At 36.3% G+C, this 15,900-nt stretch overlaps 1 protein-coding gene across 4 annotated transcripts in view; it reads right to left on the reverse strand.

Annotated features, from left to right (window-relative positions):
- PCTP (phosphatidylcholine transfer protein) overlaps nt 1-15,900 on the reverse strand; it is a 110,695-nt gene that overhangs the window by 4,206 nt on the left and 90,589 nt on the right. For 2 of the 4 annotated variants that reach the window (XM_065531311.2, XM_074019263.1), the window contains one exon: nt 7,389-7,836. The exons of the other annotated variants lie outside the window; for them this stretch is intronic. The gene's annotated coding sequence lies outside the window, so the exon portion shown is untranslated. Of the gene's footprint in view, nt 1-7,388; nt 7,837-15,900 lie in introns of those variants that run through there. 4 annotated transcript variants of the gene reach the window in all.

The raw sequence follows: 15,900 nt of genomic DNA on the forward strand, positions 1-15,900 counted from the left end.
ATCTAGTATCCAGAAAGTGTTATTGGAACACTCCAACATTCATTTATTCATGTATTGCCGATGGCCACTTTTATGTTACAGCAGAAGAGTTGAATAGTTGTGACAGGTACCATATATCTGCAAAGCTGAAAATATTTGTTATCTGGGTCTTTACAAAAAATGTTTGCTGATCCCTGCTTTAAAACATAAACCTATAAAGGCAGGCATTGTGGTCTTTGCTGTCTGTCTTTGAAGCTTTACTATTCAGCACATAGTGGCTTCAATGTTGTGGTTGTTGAATGAATAAGTGAGTCAAAGATGATCGTGTTCAAAATTTATAAAAAGTAGTTACATCTGATTATAAACAGTTTCATCTTCTAGAGAGACCACAAAAAGCTTCTATCCTTCTTTCTAAACAAGCAGAGGTACATTGTATGCAAAAAGGAGATTCAACCAGAGATAATATTGAAGTATCATGCACCTGTACAGCATAATGCCATGCTTCTATTCTGATTGGCCTGGGCTGTACCTCAGCAGTCATCAGCAATTTTGGAAATCACCCTGGACACACTACAGGTTATTATCTTAATAACTTATGACTTATTCAGACCCTGCTGAATTCCCAAAATTCCTTGAGAAACTTTGTCTTTTCTTGCCTTAATCAGTTGGCAAATTTAATTCTCCCTGGAGGAATAATTGGAGGGAATTATTCTTTCCTTTCAACACAGAGAGAAAGCCAGCTCAGCAATCCAATGACACTTGCTGCAGGTTAGATGAATGTCAACACCTCCTCCTCCCTCCACACAAAAGGAACATTAATACGTGAAGTCACATTTAACAAAAATCTTGCAAGCATTTCAGCAGCAACGTTTTTGGAAACCCATTTTAGAATGTTAAAGTGTGTTAAAGATGCTTACACTAATTCTCATCTCCCCTCCCAGCTTTTTCAAACTGTTAGCCACATAGTACTAATTATCCAGCTGGCGTTGTTGCAGCAGAAGTTTTCCAAGTTGCCTCCCCAATTTGAAGCTGTCAGGAGAAGTGCTGAAGACTTGCATTTACTCCTACAGCTTGGTGCTCTAATTAAAGCAATAAATACGGTTCCCTTCAAGGGAGAAGTAGGCAGGGAGGAAAGATCTCTTCCAATCCATTGGTCTCACAATGTAGTTTGTAGGATTTAAATTCCAATTTACATAAGACCATGGAAGAACCTTTACACAGAGATGGCAGAAGAAAAAGGCAGCTACTGGGTAGAGGCAGAAGGGAGGCTAGCTCCAATCCCAAGGCCAGAGTAGATAGGAGATGGGATGTCCTCTGAGGGGCAAGGACAGCTGTCTCATGAGTTTTCTTATCACTCATTAGTTAGAACCAGCCTGATATGGTTTAGAATTACAGACATCTCAATGATCATTTGGGTCACAATTAGTATATGGAATGAAGCATACAATTTTGTTTATGTGTTTGTTTGATATGTGCTTTATTTTTATTTGCAGAAGACAAAATGGTGAGTTAAAGTTCTTGTCACATTATTGCCTGATCCTTTTAAATAATTTTAGACACGGAGAACAGTAGAAAGAAGAAGACACCTTTGTCACCTTAAATCTTCCACCAAGAAATATCCATTATTATTAGGGGACTATCATATCAAATATCATCTTTATATGCATAGAATAGTAAACGGATTCAAAAACCTATTTTAAAAAGATCATGCAGTGATTTTGCATAAAAGCATTTATTTTAACTTGATTTTCATAGAAGGGGGAAAAGCATAATGACCTTATTTCTTGTTTTCCAAAAATATCCCTCTAAGACTGATGAAAGGCTCTTTAGCAGTTGAAATCATTACGTCTTTGATTTTTTTTAGCAAATTTCTATTTTGACCCTATCAATTGACTCTATCAAAGAAAAATCTCACGACTTCTCCTACCTCTTCTAACTGCATTTTTAAATTTTTGAACTAATTTTATTATATCATTATCTTTATTATATTTTGTCACATGAGTAATCTGTTCCATAAATATTATTTGCATAATTGGCTTATATTAGTTTTAGATTTAAAAAGATTCAGCACACACCACTAATACTTTTTTTACTATGGCTCCTTCAGTTCTCATTTAATTTTTTTTTTTTTTTTTTTTTTTTTGCTTTATGCTTTTAAAGCAGAACTTGTCACCAAGTGCATGTGTATATTTGGAATAAGAAGGGTGTTTGGTGCTGAAATGCTTCATGTCTGAGTATATCTAATTGTTATCTTATACTTGAAATACATACTGGCTCTATTCATTATTTTTAGATACACTCCTAGAACTCTATAGAAAGCTTTCAAAACTGAGTGCTTGCCTGGGAAAGAGAAATGTCAATCTGATTTCCCTTTTCTGGCTCCTGTAGGCATTTGAGTTTGTGACACCTGACTCTGGTCCAGCTCCTTCTTTAGACAGAAAAAAAAAAAAAAAAAAAAAAAAAAGCTAACTAATTTTAAATACCGATTCTCACTAGAAGTATATAAAAATACTTAATCTTTGCCATTCTGATAAAGAAAGAAAATTACATGACACTGCTGCTTTAACATGCATATCTTTGATTTTTAGGATGGGTTGAATATTTTTTACTAGATTACTTGATTACTATCTATACTGGTTTTTATAAAACTTACCAGAGGTCCATCTGGTCATTCACACATAGATCATACATGTATATTAACATAATAATAATGTAACTGGATCAGTTTAATGAATCAAGTGTATGGAGGTCAGCATACCATGTTAACCTGATTAGATCATTCTGAACCCAGCCGGGATATAAAGAATAATGAAACTTTATAATGAGACTACTGCAGGGTATTCTAATAATACAATGGTTTATAAACACTTTCAGCAGTGAAATTCTGTTTTGTTTTTTTTTTCTTTTTTATTTGAGACGGAGCCTTGCTCTGTCACCCAGCTGGAGTGCAGTGGTGTAATCTGAGCTCACCACAACCTCTGCCTCCCTGGTTCCAGTGATTCTCCTGCCTTAGCCTCCCAAGTAGCTGGGACTACAGGCGCATGCCACCATGCCTGGTTAATTTTTGTATTTTTAGTAGAGTCGGGGTGCGAAATTCTTTTTTAAAAACTCATACACCAAAACCTAGTAAGTAAAACAGATAAGGTAGATGTGCTCTAAAGAAAATGAAATAGGGCAGGGGGAGAATATAATTCAGCCTGATTTTTCTCTTTCTGACTCTTGGGTAACTCAAAGAACCACAAGACTCTTCAACTCACAATTTGAAGATGGCATGATAATTTTATACCCTGAACCTGTTCTTTGCTCGGGACACAGAACAAGGATAGATACATCATTCAGAGCCTGTTTTCTGACCACAGGAGAATGTACCAACAAATTGAAAACAAACAGATCACCAGAAAATGTCTACTCTTTAAAAAAATAGTCAATATACTTCCAAATAATCCACATCAAAAGAGAAATAACAAAAAATGATATAAAGAATTTGAGCTAAATAATGATGAAAGTACTGCTATTAGACAATGTGAAGTAAAGCTAAAGCTATTAAATGATAAAATTTATAGGCTTAAAGTGAATATATTAGAAAATATGAAAGTATCCAATCTAAAAATGTTGAAAAAAAAACACCCTAAGAAAGTGAGGGAAAAAACCAGAAATCTTAATGTGAGCAAATTGATAAAATAGAAGACAAATTTATTAATATAAAAATTAAACAATAAAATGGTTCTTAGAACAAAACAGGCTAATAAAGTTAATGGACTCAGCTAAAAAAGCTGATCAAAAACAGAGAAGGGGAAAACCCCTTAATATCAGACATTAAAATGAGGTCATCGCCACAGATAGATGTTGCAGATATTACTAGATAATAAGAGGATATTAACAACTTTATATAGGTAAACTTCAGAATTTCAGTGAAATTGACACCTTTCTAGAAATCCCCAAAACTGAAATGAGAAGAAATAAATATTAATAATTTCATATATGTTAATTAAATTGATCTATAATTTAAATTCTTTCTATTAAATAATCTCACAGACTAGAAGGCTTTCCCAGTGATTTCTTCCTGACATTTAAGGAAGAAGCACCACCAATTTCTCACACACTCTTCCAGAAATTAGGGGAGGAAATGTTTAGGACTGGGGAGGGGGAATAGTCTCATCTCAAGTTATCAGGTCAGCATAACTTGGTATTAAAATTTGACAAGGACATTACAAAAAAGGCAATTTAAAGGACAACAGGCTAATGAACGTAGATGCAAAAATTTTAAAACGTTAGTCTAAATATTAACAATTAGAATTCAGTGGTATATAAAAGGATAATATAACCAAATGAGAGTTTATTCCAAAAATGCAAGTCTATCAGGTGTATATTGAGACAATAATATTGTATAACAAACTACCCTTAATCTCAATGGTTCAAAGCCATAACCATTTGTTTCACCTTAAAGTCTGTAGGTGGGCTTTTTAGTTTCTGGACTTGGCTGGCTTCTCCAAATGTCTAAAGACAGCTGAGGGGGTGTAGATTGGCTTTAAAAAAGAAAGACTGGAGAAACTATTTGGAAGTATCCACTAATGCTGAACACATGCATATCCTACAAACCAGCAATTATACACCTAAGAAATGCATACATATGCTCTCAAAAAATCTGCAAGATTGTTCATTCATAGCTGTGTTATTTGTAATAGCTACAACATAAAAACTATCAAAGTATCCATCTAGAGTAGGATTAATACATTATGGTATATTGAGAGAAGAGAATTCTATTTAACAATAAAATAGTTGCTAAAAGCAACTGCTATGGTCTAAACATTTGCATCTCTGCAAAAGTCATATGTTGTAAACCTAACCTCAGAGGTGATAATATTAGGAAGTGAGGACTTAAAAAGGTGACTAAGACAGGAAGCTTCTACCCTCATAAATAGGATTAGTGCCCTTATAAAAGAAGCCCCAGAGATCTACGTTCTCCCTTCCACCTTATGTGGACACAGCTAGAAGGTGTCATCTATGAACCAGAAATGAAGCCTCACCAGCCACTGAATATGCCAGTGCCCTGATATTGGACTCCTCAGCCTCCAGAACTGTGAGCAGTAAATTTCTGTTTCTTATAAGCCATTGAGTTTATGGCATTTTGTTATAGTAGCCTGAAAGGACTAAGATGCAACAAAACCTATTATTAAACAAACTAAACCAGACTCCCCCCCGAAAAAAGTATCACATTATTCATATTAAATGTAAAAATATGAAAACCCACTCCATGGATTTAGAAGTCAGGTTAGTGACCCTCCCACCCCCACCTGGAAAACTGTGACTGGAAGGAAATGCAAGGAAGACTTGGGACTTGTGATATCCTGTTTCTTCATCTGGGGCCAGGTTACTTGGACATGTTCAAGGTGTGAAATTTTGAGTTATGCACTAAAGTGTGCCTTTCTATGACTATGCAATGCCTCAATGTTTAAAAGGTAATTTTATGATTCAAGATATATAGAAAATACAGAATATGTAAATATAAAATATAGAAAGCATAGAAAAGTCATACAGTGAAGAAAAAAATGCCATTAGGGATTGAATGACAGATCACTGAGTGAGGTGATACACCTCACTCCTACATATAAAAATATATATCATATATTATGTATATATACTTACATATGTGCATATATATTTCTGGGTGAATATACATATTCATACATATACATACATGTATAACATATATACATACCTATGTATGTTTTACACATAACGCCATATGTAATATACATATACATATATAACATGTATATGTTAAATATTTGGGTCCAGAATATACAAAGAAAAGGTAAATACAGACAACCCTTCCCTCAGATAAACCAAAGACTTGAACAGCCCTTACAAAAGATGAGGAAATTCAAATTCCAATAAACATAATTTTTAAATATATTCAGCTTCATTCGTCACCAGAAAAATATGTATTACAACTACCAAGAGCCTATACTCCACATAAAGAATGACTATAATGAAAATTATTGTCAATATCAAAAGACAGCCTTGTTGTGGAGCAATAGGACCGTTTATGCATTGCTGGTAGAAGTAGAGATTGGTGTAAAATTTTGAAATAATGTGTAGTGCTAGGAATACTGTGTAGCACTGTGCAGACTCTAGGACCAGCAATTCCACTTGTAGCTATACGTCAAACCAAAATGTTCTGTTTGCATAAGTTCTCCAATATGTATAGGAATGTTCATAGGAAAACTATTCATATTAGCCAAGAACTGAGAAGAAAAAGTCTATTAATAGTAGAAAAAATAATCTAGGGTATATCCTAATAATAAAATATAGAATTAGGAGAAGGAACAAACTATGGCCTTACAAAAAACACAGAAACCTTTAAGTAGCATGATATTGAGGAATATAATGTATTTTGCACTATTCTATTTATTTGAAGTTCAGAAAACAGACACAACTAAGTAGTGTTGACAGTGTAGACAGATAGTGGTCAACTTTGTGGGAAGGTTTGTTGAGGGGGAGCATGATGGGGCCTCTGGGGTGCTGGCTACTTACGTGTGTTCTTAATGCTGTACACCTATGCTGTGTGCAATTTCCTGCACATGGCTTATGTTTCAACAGGTTTTTTAAAGTAAATACTTGTATAGGACAGAAAACCACCATAAGCGAAATTAAAAGACAAGCCACGAACTGAAAGATAATATTAATACATATAATATATGTTAATGTTATGCTATATTTATAACATGTTATAATAATGCAACATATATACATGTTTTATATGTTAAAATATGTATATGTTATAAATTTATGTTTTAATTTAAATATATGTTATGTTGAATATTAACATATGTTAATGTATGTATAAGAGATAACACAGCATATAAATATATGCTGTATATAATGATATAAATATATGTTAATATTATATGTGTAATATATAACATAACTATAAATATATTTATAACATGTTATAAATATGTTATATAAGTAACATGTTTTATATAAATAACATATATGTTATACAAACTTATATGTGTGTTATATACATATGTTTATATAGCTATGTTATATTTAAAATATAAATTCATATGTTAATATATTATAAACAAACCTATGACATATGAACATAACCAATAATAAAAAGACAATTATTCTTTTTAAAATGTGATAAATCTGTAAACAGTTAATTCGCAGGTGGTAATCGAAGGGACCAAAACATTAAAACGTATTACACCTCCCCAGTTATCAGGGAAATGTAAATTAATACCAAAATGGGATACTTTTTTATATTTATCAGATTTGCATCAATCTGACAATGCCAGTAAATGCTGAATGAAATGGTGGATCAATGAGAAGTTTCGTAAATTCTAGTGTCTTAGTCAGCCCAGGCTGTTATAACAAAATACCGCAGACTAGGTGACTTAAACCACAGACATTTTTTTCTCACAGTTCTGGAGGCTGGGAAGTCCAAGACGAAGGTGCCAACAGATTCTGTTCTTGGTAAGGGCCCTCTTGCTGGCTTGCACACAGCTGCCATCTCTCCGTGTGCTCACATGATCTCTTCTTTGTGTTCACGCTGACAGAGAGAGCTCTCATTTCACTTCCTCTTCTTATAAGGACACTAATCCCATCATGAAGCCTCCACCCTTGTGACCTAATCTAAACCTAATTACCTCCCAATGGTCCCACCTCCAGATACTATCATACTAGGGGTTGAGGCTTCAACACATGAGTTTGAGGAGGGTACAGATATTCAGCCCATAATGGCTGGTTGGAGAATAAATTGGTACAATCACTTGCAGGAGAAGATCTACAGAGCTGTTTATTCAACAGTGTCACTCCTAGATGAATTCTCTAGAGAAATACTCAGACCTGGATAGAAGAAAACATAAAATGATATTAAATACACTAGGAATGAGTGATTAGAAATGACCAAAATATTCATCAATAGGAGAACATATAAATTAATTATTATACAGTAAAATCTCTCTAAAACACAATAAATGAGGTTCAAACATTCAGCCAGGTAAGATAAGGATTTTAGTTATGAGATGTTGCAATGCTTGGGTCCCACTATCTACGGTTTGGCAGTATCTGGTGAAGTTGTATGACCCAGCTTAAATATCAATGGGAGTGTTTCCTGGTCTTATATTTGGAATAAAATTCCAGGAGAGTGATTACAGTACCAAGACTTTTCCAGTTCTTTGTCACCCCCTTTTGTTTGAGGGTTATGTTCAATGAAATTATGCTGAAAGGGTACTGGAGACAAGAAGACATACTCTTGTCTTATTCTTCAAAGATAAATTCCATTGCACCTGAATTTCACACTTATTCCAAGATTTTAGTATATATTACTTCAACAGAATAATATATAACACGTAAAATGTATGAACTGGAGCTACAAATGTCAAAAAGGAAATATCTCAAAAATATAAAGTTGAGTGAAAAAATAAATTGCAAAACAATATGTCGAGTCTGATAAAATTTGATTCAACCCAGATTCCAAAACTTGTAGGATTATACTGTATTATATTTTTTGATATATAAGTAATATAAGTCAAAAACAATAATGTGATGACGCACAGCAGCTTCAGGATTGTAGCTACCTCTGGAAGGCAGGGAGATGAGATCAAGATAGTACATACAGTGATTTTCAATTGTGGTTGTTCCATTTTACCTCTTTTAAAAAACTGGAAGCCAATATGGCAGAATATTAAGGTTTTTTGATTCAGATGGTAAATATATGTGGGTTTGTTATATCATGTCATTTAGTATGGTTAAAATATTTTGAAATTAAAAACATAGCCAGAAAAAAATAAATAAATCTATTATCTATTGCTTTGACCCAGTAAGTCCCTTCATCTTATGAAGAAAACTGAGACTCAAGGATGTATAGAGTTTTCCCACAGCCTGTATTTTATTTTCGGTCACTCTCTGAGAAGAGAGGTTTCCATTATTATTTGTGAGCCAAGTAACTAAAGTTTGGACATAATATATTGGATTATCCTCCTTTAAAAAGAAAAGAAAAGAGAAGACAGCTGAATGTAGTAGAATAAACTCTGCAGTGTGGTTGGCCTCCAGTATTGCCCGATATCATCCAATTCGACGTGCTAGCTGAGAACTTGAGTGAGTCACCTTACAGACAACCTCCATAGTCCATTTCAGCTCATCTGAAAGCTCTGTTATAGAAATATTCTAAAAAATCTTTACTCTCTGAAACTGTCTGTGAAATGTTCTGAATTTCCCGGAGAAAGGGTCTATGTATAGCACTGATAAGATTCTCAAAGTCATTCATGCCTCAGTAATGACTAAGATGACTATGTTAAACAAATTTTCATCACTCTACACATAATCAGACTTTTAAGAAAAAATAGTATCTAAGAGCTTTTTTGGCATCAATGGCCAGAACTCCTTCCCCTTGCCCTAGTCCATTTTCATAAAATAACAATGCTTTTTCACATAAGTGATCGTTTGGATAGTAGAGAAGACTTTGGTTTCCAAATCTATTCAATCATTAGAATCACCTGAGAGCTTTTAAAATAATTTCTCTAAGAAACCTGAATCAGCAGAGTGAGAGACAGTGGTTTGTATTAAAAAGCAACAACCCTCTGCTTCTGTAGCTGGGTTTTAGAATTACTAAATTAGAACATGATGCTAATCAGACCAGTTTGATCCAATAGGGTCAATGAATTTCATATGGAGAAAAAATCTCTGACCAATGGTAACAAATTCTATCTTTAAAAGCTTTTCTACCATTAAGTGCTTTTCATATAGAGGAGAAAAATAAACAGAGGACTAAGTATAAAGTAAAAGTGGGTGAATCTAAGTCATTTTCTCCTACTGAGAAGAAAACTGAGATCTATGTGCCATAGAAAGTGTGTGACAGAATCATCATCCCATAAAAAGCCCACAGGAGTTGGTTGGATCTTTGTAGATCTTTGCATAAATGCTAGGATGGGAATTAGCATGCAAAGTATAACTGCAGTTTTTAAATCTTATGCAAACTTTGTGAAACTGAAAAAGAATCTCCAAAAATGTGTAATGTCTTGTAATACAAATGTCCTAACCGAATTTAACTGATAAACTAAAAATACAGAATGTTTAAGCAAAGTATATAGCATATCATATATATGCATTTTAAGAGCAGCTACCATTTATTGTTATTCCTTACACAAAAAGCAGTTTAATAAGCTTTTAGGTGCTTGTATAAACTTTCGAAAATCAATACTCCTATGAAATAAAATCTATTAATTATCCCCTATTGTATAGATGAGAAAGCAAACTGATATATTACAGTGATATAACTTGTTTAAGATTACCAACTAATTATTATCTATGTAATTCCAGAGTAGGATTGCTTTGTGACTTTCATAAGCCCTAGGTACATTTGCTTTTGTGGGTGCCTTTCTCAATGAAAGATACTAAAGGTTACACTTTATGAACAAATTGGTATAAAAATGAGTATAATTTAGGCCACATTATATTCAATTTTGAATGGTTTTTCTGCATGATTTGACTCGATCATGAAGTCTTTCTTGTTTAAACTGTTTATGTATAAACTAATAAATATAAACTTTAGTTAATATAAACCAAAATCCACTGTAATATGTCAAATTATATTGATAATTTTTTTGAATACAAAACTAGTCTTTGTATTCCTGGAATAAACTATTCTTGGTTATGGTATACTTTTATATGGATGAATTCAATTTGCTAAAATTTTTTGAATTCTTGAATCTCTGATAATGAGAAATATTGGTCTATAGTTTTGTTTTTTTGGCATTGATCTATGTCTATGTTTGGTCTTAGTGTTAGGGTAATGTTTGGCTTATAAAATGAATTGAATCTTTCCTCTCCTTTTAATATTTGGAAGATACTGTGTAGAATTAGTGCTATTTTTAATTTCTATTTATTTATTTAATTTTGAGATAAGAGTTTCGCTCTCGTTGCCCAGGCTGGAGTGCAATGGCACGATCCGAGCTCACTGCAACCTCCACCTCCTGGGTTCAAGCGATTCTCTTGCCTCGGCTTCCTGAGTAGCTGGGATTACAGGTGCCTGCCACCATCCCCAGCTATTTTTTGTATTTTTAGTAGAGATGGGGTTCCACCATGTTGGCCAGGCTGGTTTCGAACTCCTGACCTCAGGTGATCTACCCAGCTCGGCCTCCCAAAGTGTTGGAATTACAGGCGTGAGCCACCACACCCGACCCTAGTGCTATTTTTTAAACGTTTGGTAGAATTTGTCAGTAAAACCATCTGGAGCTAGAGATTTCCTTTTCAGCCATCTAATATGTATTTATTTTAGCTACTGTATTTTTCAGCTGCAGAATTTCTATTTTGGCTCTTTTTTTAATACTTTCCAAACTTCTCTTAAGATCTTTGCCTATTCATCTACTTTTTCATCTTTTCCTATACATCCTAAAATGTTATTATAATAATATGTAACTCCTTGTCTGCTTGTTGCAACATCTAGTTAATCTGTGTTTTTGTTAAATTATTTTTTGATGAGAGATGTTATTTTCTAGCTTCTTCACATCTCATAATATTTTACTGTATTAAATTGTGCATAGAATTACAATGGAGACTGAGTATACCACTATTTTGTTTGATTTATTCCAGTAAGTATGAATTCTTTTCTATGTGTGATAGCTAAATTGAGAGAGTGATCATTTACATTTTATTACGAGATAAGTTAACTTGGGATTGGACCCCAGCATTAGAAAGTCAAATACATTTCTGGTTAGCACAATTCCCAACTTCCAGCTCTGTGGCTGTAGGCACTGATGATTCTGGGTTTGCGTCTCATTATCAGTGTTTGATCCTGAAGCCAGTAAGGGGTCGGGCCACAGTTATCACCTTTGGATTGAATGGGTTAAGGCCAGTTTCCAAACCCGAAGAATGTTTGAGAGTGAATAAGTTCTTTCTTGGTTTTGGTCCTGCCTTCACTGTCAGTTCACAGCAAAATTGTGGAGGGGGTAAGTATTAGAAAGAATAATTATTCAAGCAAACTATTAGTGCATGAGGAGTTTTTCTGAATCTAATCTGTCCCATCTGCTCTCATGATTGCCATTAGTTTCACAGGTTCCTCTGGACCTAGTAAGGGTAAAACTTTCTTCTCTCTCTGCCTGTACACAAACCCAACCAATTACCCTCCTCCCAGAAGATGCCACTAGCTACTGCTCACCTATGAGGTACTATCCCTCAGTGTGAGTTAATTATTTAAAGCTTCCTTACACACATTTTTCTTTGACAGTCTGATAGGTAATATGATGGTTAATTTTATGTGTCAACTTGACTAGGCCACAGGTTGCCCAGATAGTTGATCAAACATTATTCTGGGCCGGGCACAGTGGCTCACGCCTATAATCCCAGCACTCGGGGAGGCTGAGGAGGGTGGATCACTTGAGGTCAAGAGTTCAGGAGCAGCCTGGCCAACATGGCGAAACCCTGTCTCTACTAAGAAAATGCAAAAATTAGCTGGCTGTGGTGGCATGCACCTGTAGTCCCAGTGACTCGGGAGACTGAAGCATGAGAATTGCTCAAACCTGGGAGGTAGAGGTTGCAGTGAGCTGAAATCTCACCACTCTACTCCAGCCTGGGAGACAGAGTGAGGCTCTGTCTCAAAAAAACAAACCAAAAAAAAATTATTCTGGATATGGTTATTTGGAGATGAGATTAACGTTTGAATTGGTAGACTGAATAGTAGATTGCCCTCTGAAATATGGATAGACATCATCCAACAGGTGAAGACCTGAATAGAACAAAAAGGCTGACCCTCCCTTGAACAAGAGGGAAGTCTTCCTGCCTGACTGCTTTGAGCCAAGACATTAGTCTTTGGACTCAAACTGAAACATCACCTCTTCTTGAGTCTTTAGACTGCCAGCTTTCAGACTGGAACTTACACGATCAGCTTTCCTGGTTCTCAGGCCTTCAGACTCATACCAGAAGTGCACATTGGCTCTACCAGGTCTCCAGCTTACTGAACACAAATATTGGCCCAGAAGTCTTTACAACTGTATGAGCTAATTCCTTATTTTCTCTCTCTCTCTTTTTTCTTTTTCCATATACACTTTAATGGCTCTATTTCTCTGGAGAACCTTGACTGACAGAGGTAAGTATATGTTATATGCTGTATTTCTGGCATTTTGTTTTGTTTTGTTTACTGTGAGTGTGAAAGTCTTCTGCAATGTTCAATGTCCTAATTGGAAGCAGAAACTCCAAACTCACTTATTTTTGTGCTTAGTCTTTATTAAATAGGAAAATGTATGGAGAGGTTAAGGGTAAAAGAAAGACACTTATGTAACAAAAATAGAGAAATGATAGATAGGTGATCATATAGGGAAGGAGATTCATATTTGGTTGATGCATTAGTCTGTTTTCAAACTGCTATGAAGACGCTACCTGAGACTGGGTAATTTATACAGAAAGGAGGTTTAATTGACTCACAGTTCCGTATGGCTAAGGAGGCCTCAGGAAACTTACAATCATGGTGGAAGGCAAAGAGGAAGCAAGGCATGTCTTACATGGCAGCAGGAGAGAGAGAGAAAGAGTGAGGAAATGCCAGACTTAAAACTGTCATCTCCCCTGAGAACTCACTCACTATCAGCAGAACAACGTATAGGGGAAACGACCCCATGATCCAATCACTTCTCACCAAGTCTCTCCCTCAACACCTGGGGATTACAAGCAAGATGAAATTTGGGTGGGGCCACAGAGCCAAAACACATCAGGTGACTTGTCATGTCAAATTGAATCCCAATTAGTGATCAAAATGTTGAGAGTTTCAAAACTGCATACTTGGAAATATTTAGCAGAGAGAAGAGAATAACCAGAAAACGAGAGCTATTTTTAAATGACCATAAGACTGTCCTTACATAAGATGTTAGGTTTGTTCTTTGTTGTTCTAGAGAGCAGAACTAAGGCCAATGAGCAAAAATTTAGGGAGGCCTATTTTAGTCTCAACGAATTCATCCAATAAATGTGCTTTGAAAGGCTACTACATGACAATCCCTGTTCATGACACTTGAGATAATGTCCACTGAACAAAGAAGACAAAATTCCTGCCCTATGGAATTTACAGTCTAGCAAGGAAAATCTAAGTAATAGGAATCTAAGAACTCAATGGAAGGAAAATAACTTGTCAAGAGTGGGAAAAATGACTCTTGAGTAGCTGAGACTCCTAGTAGAATCTTGATAATTGTATAGCATATTTTGAAGGAGATTCCTAAATCAGAACAGATTTGAGTCAGGTGACCTCTGAGGTTTCTTCTCACTGTGAGATGCTCTTAATCTTTGACAATATAAACTACCTACAAAAAATATCATGGACTTCGCTATAAGCATTCTCTGAGAATTAGAGTGACTTAATTTCTTCCTTGGATGCCTAAAGAGGGGGTTTATCACTCTCAAACAGCCATTCTATGGCAGTAATTAGGTTCTTACACATCATGTGCCACACAGACACTCTGCTTGGCCACCTTCCATCTGTCCTTTATATCTTAGCTAGAAAATCACTTCCCCTTTCACTGATCCCTAATGCTAAATTAGATCCTCTTTACACTGTATTTTACCCTTTACTTTTCCTGCACAGCACTCACATCCATTTGTAATTTCACCCCCTCTATGTGTGATTATTGATGTAGCATCTATATCCCCACGAATCCTCAAGGCCCATGAGAGCAGGGACTGTACCTGTTTTCTTCTCCACTTTATGTGCAGAAGCCACCCCTGTCCCTGACACAGGACAAAGTGCAATGAATCTATATTTGGTGGTAAATGATAGGTGAATTGAGCAGGATATCTGGAGAACAGGAAATTTTCATCTTTAAGTTATCATGAGCATTGGGTGATGGTTTCATTGTGTAAAGCCACAGAGAAAGGAAGGAGTTCCTCAGGGCTGGGCTTTTTCACAGATTCCTCTCTATTCTTATATATCTAGAACTCCGGAATGTCAGAGCTGCAGGAGACCTTAGAATTCATTTAATGCCTCGTTTGCAAAAAAGAAAAACCTGAATCTACGGAGAGGAACAGACTATGAATATGCATGAATCCATGAATACACAGGGCGCATTTCAAGAGCACTTTCTCAGAAATATTTGGGAACACACACACCACACACACACACACACACACACACACACACACCCCCCAACCCTCTCAAACCATCCAACTTAAGTTTGAAATTCATCCTAAGCTGTTGATCCGAAAGTGGCTAAAGATGGGAGAACGGGGGGAGGGGGGGTTGCTGGGCTGGTGCGGAGCCAGGAGCCTCACGGTGGCGGGGTGGGGCGGGGGGTGGCGGCCCTCACACGCCCGGGGTCCCGGGAGTCCCAGGTGCTGAAGGAGGCCGCAGGGCCCGCCGCGCGGAGCTGAAATGCTGACAGGCCTCTGACTGCGCTGGGCACCACAGTAACTTTCCGAAACCTCCCACGGCGGGGTGGGGGAGGGGAAACCCAAAATCCCAAATATAATTTAATTTCCAGGGTAAACATTTTCCTGTGAAAATGGCCAAGGCGTTCCTCGAGGCAAGGCGGCCCTCTTCGGCAGGACCACACTGCCCCCTTGAGCATCCCGCGGAAACCCTCCGCAGAGTCGCAGAGGCCAGGGACGCAGTCCTGGGAGCCGGCGGGGAACCCGGATGGAGAGACGCTAGGGCCGGGCTGCACCACGGAGAGGGAAGAGGCTGAAGTGGCATCTCTTCTCAAGTGAGCACATAACCAAAACATTAATTATTAGGGACGTTCCGTTTATCTTGAAAGACCTGTGAGCAAAGTGCACTACTGGAAGTGGTCAAAATAAACACCTACTGGCTGAGCTGAAGGCTAAAAGGGAAACCTGCTCTAAAGCATCTTCCCTAAGATCCTGCTTCAAGGCCTAGCATGAAACGGGTCAATTTCTTCAGCATTTATTAAGTGTTTAGTGCACGTTAGAAGCTGT

Source organism: Macaca fascicularis, chromosome 16 (assembly GCF_037993035.2).
Source record: "Macaca fascicularis isolate 582-1 chromosome 16, T2T-MFA8v1.1".
Lineage (NCBI taxonomy): Eukaryota > Metazoa > Chordata > Mammalia > Primates > Cercopithecidae > Macaca > Macaca fascicularis.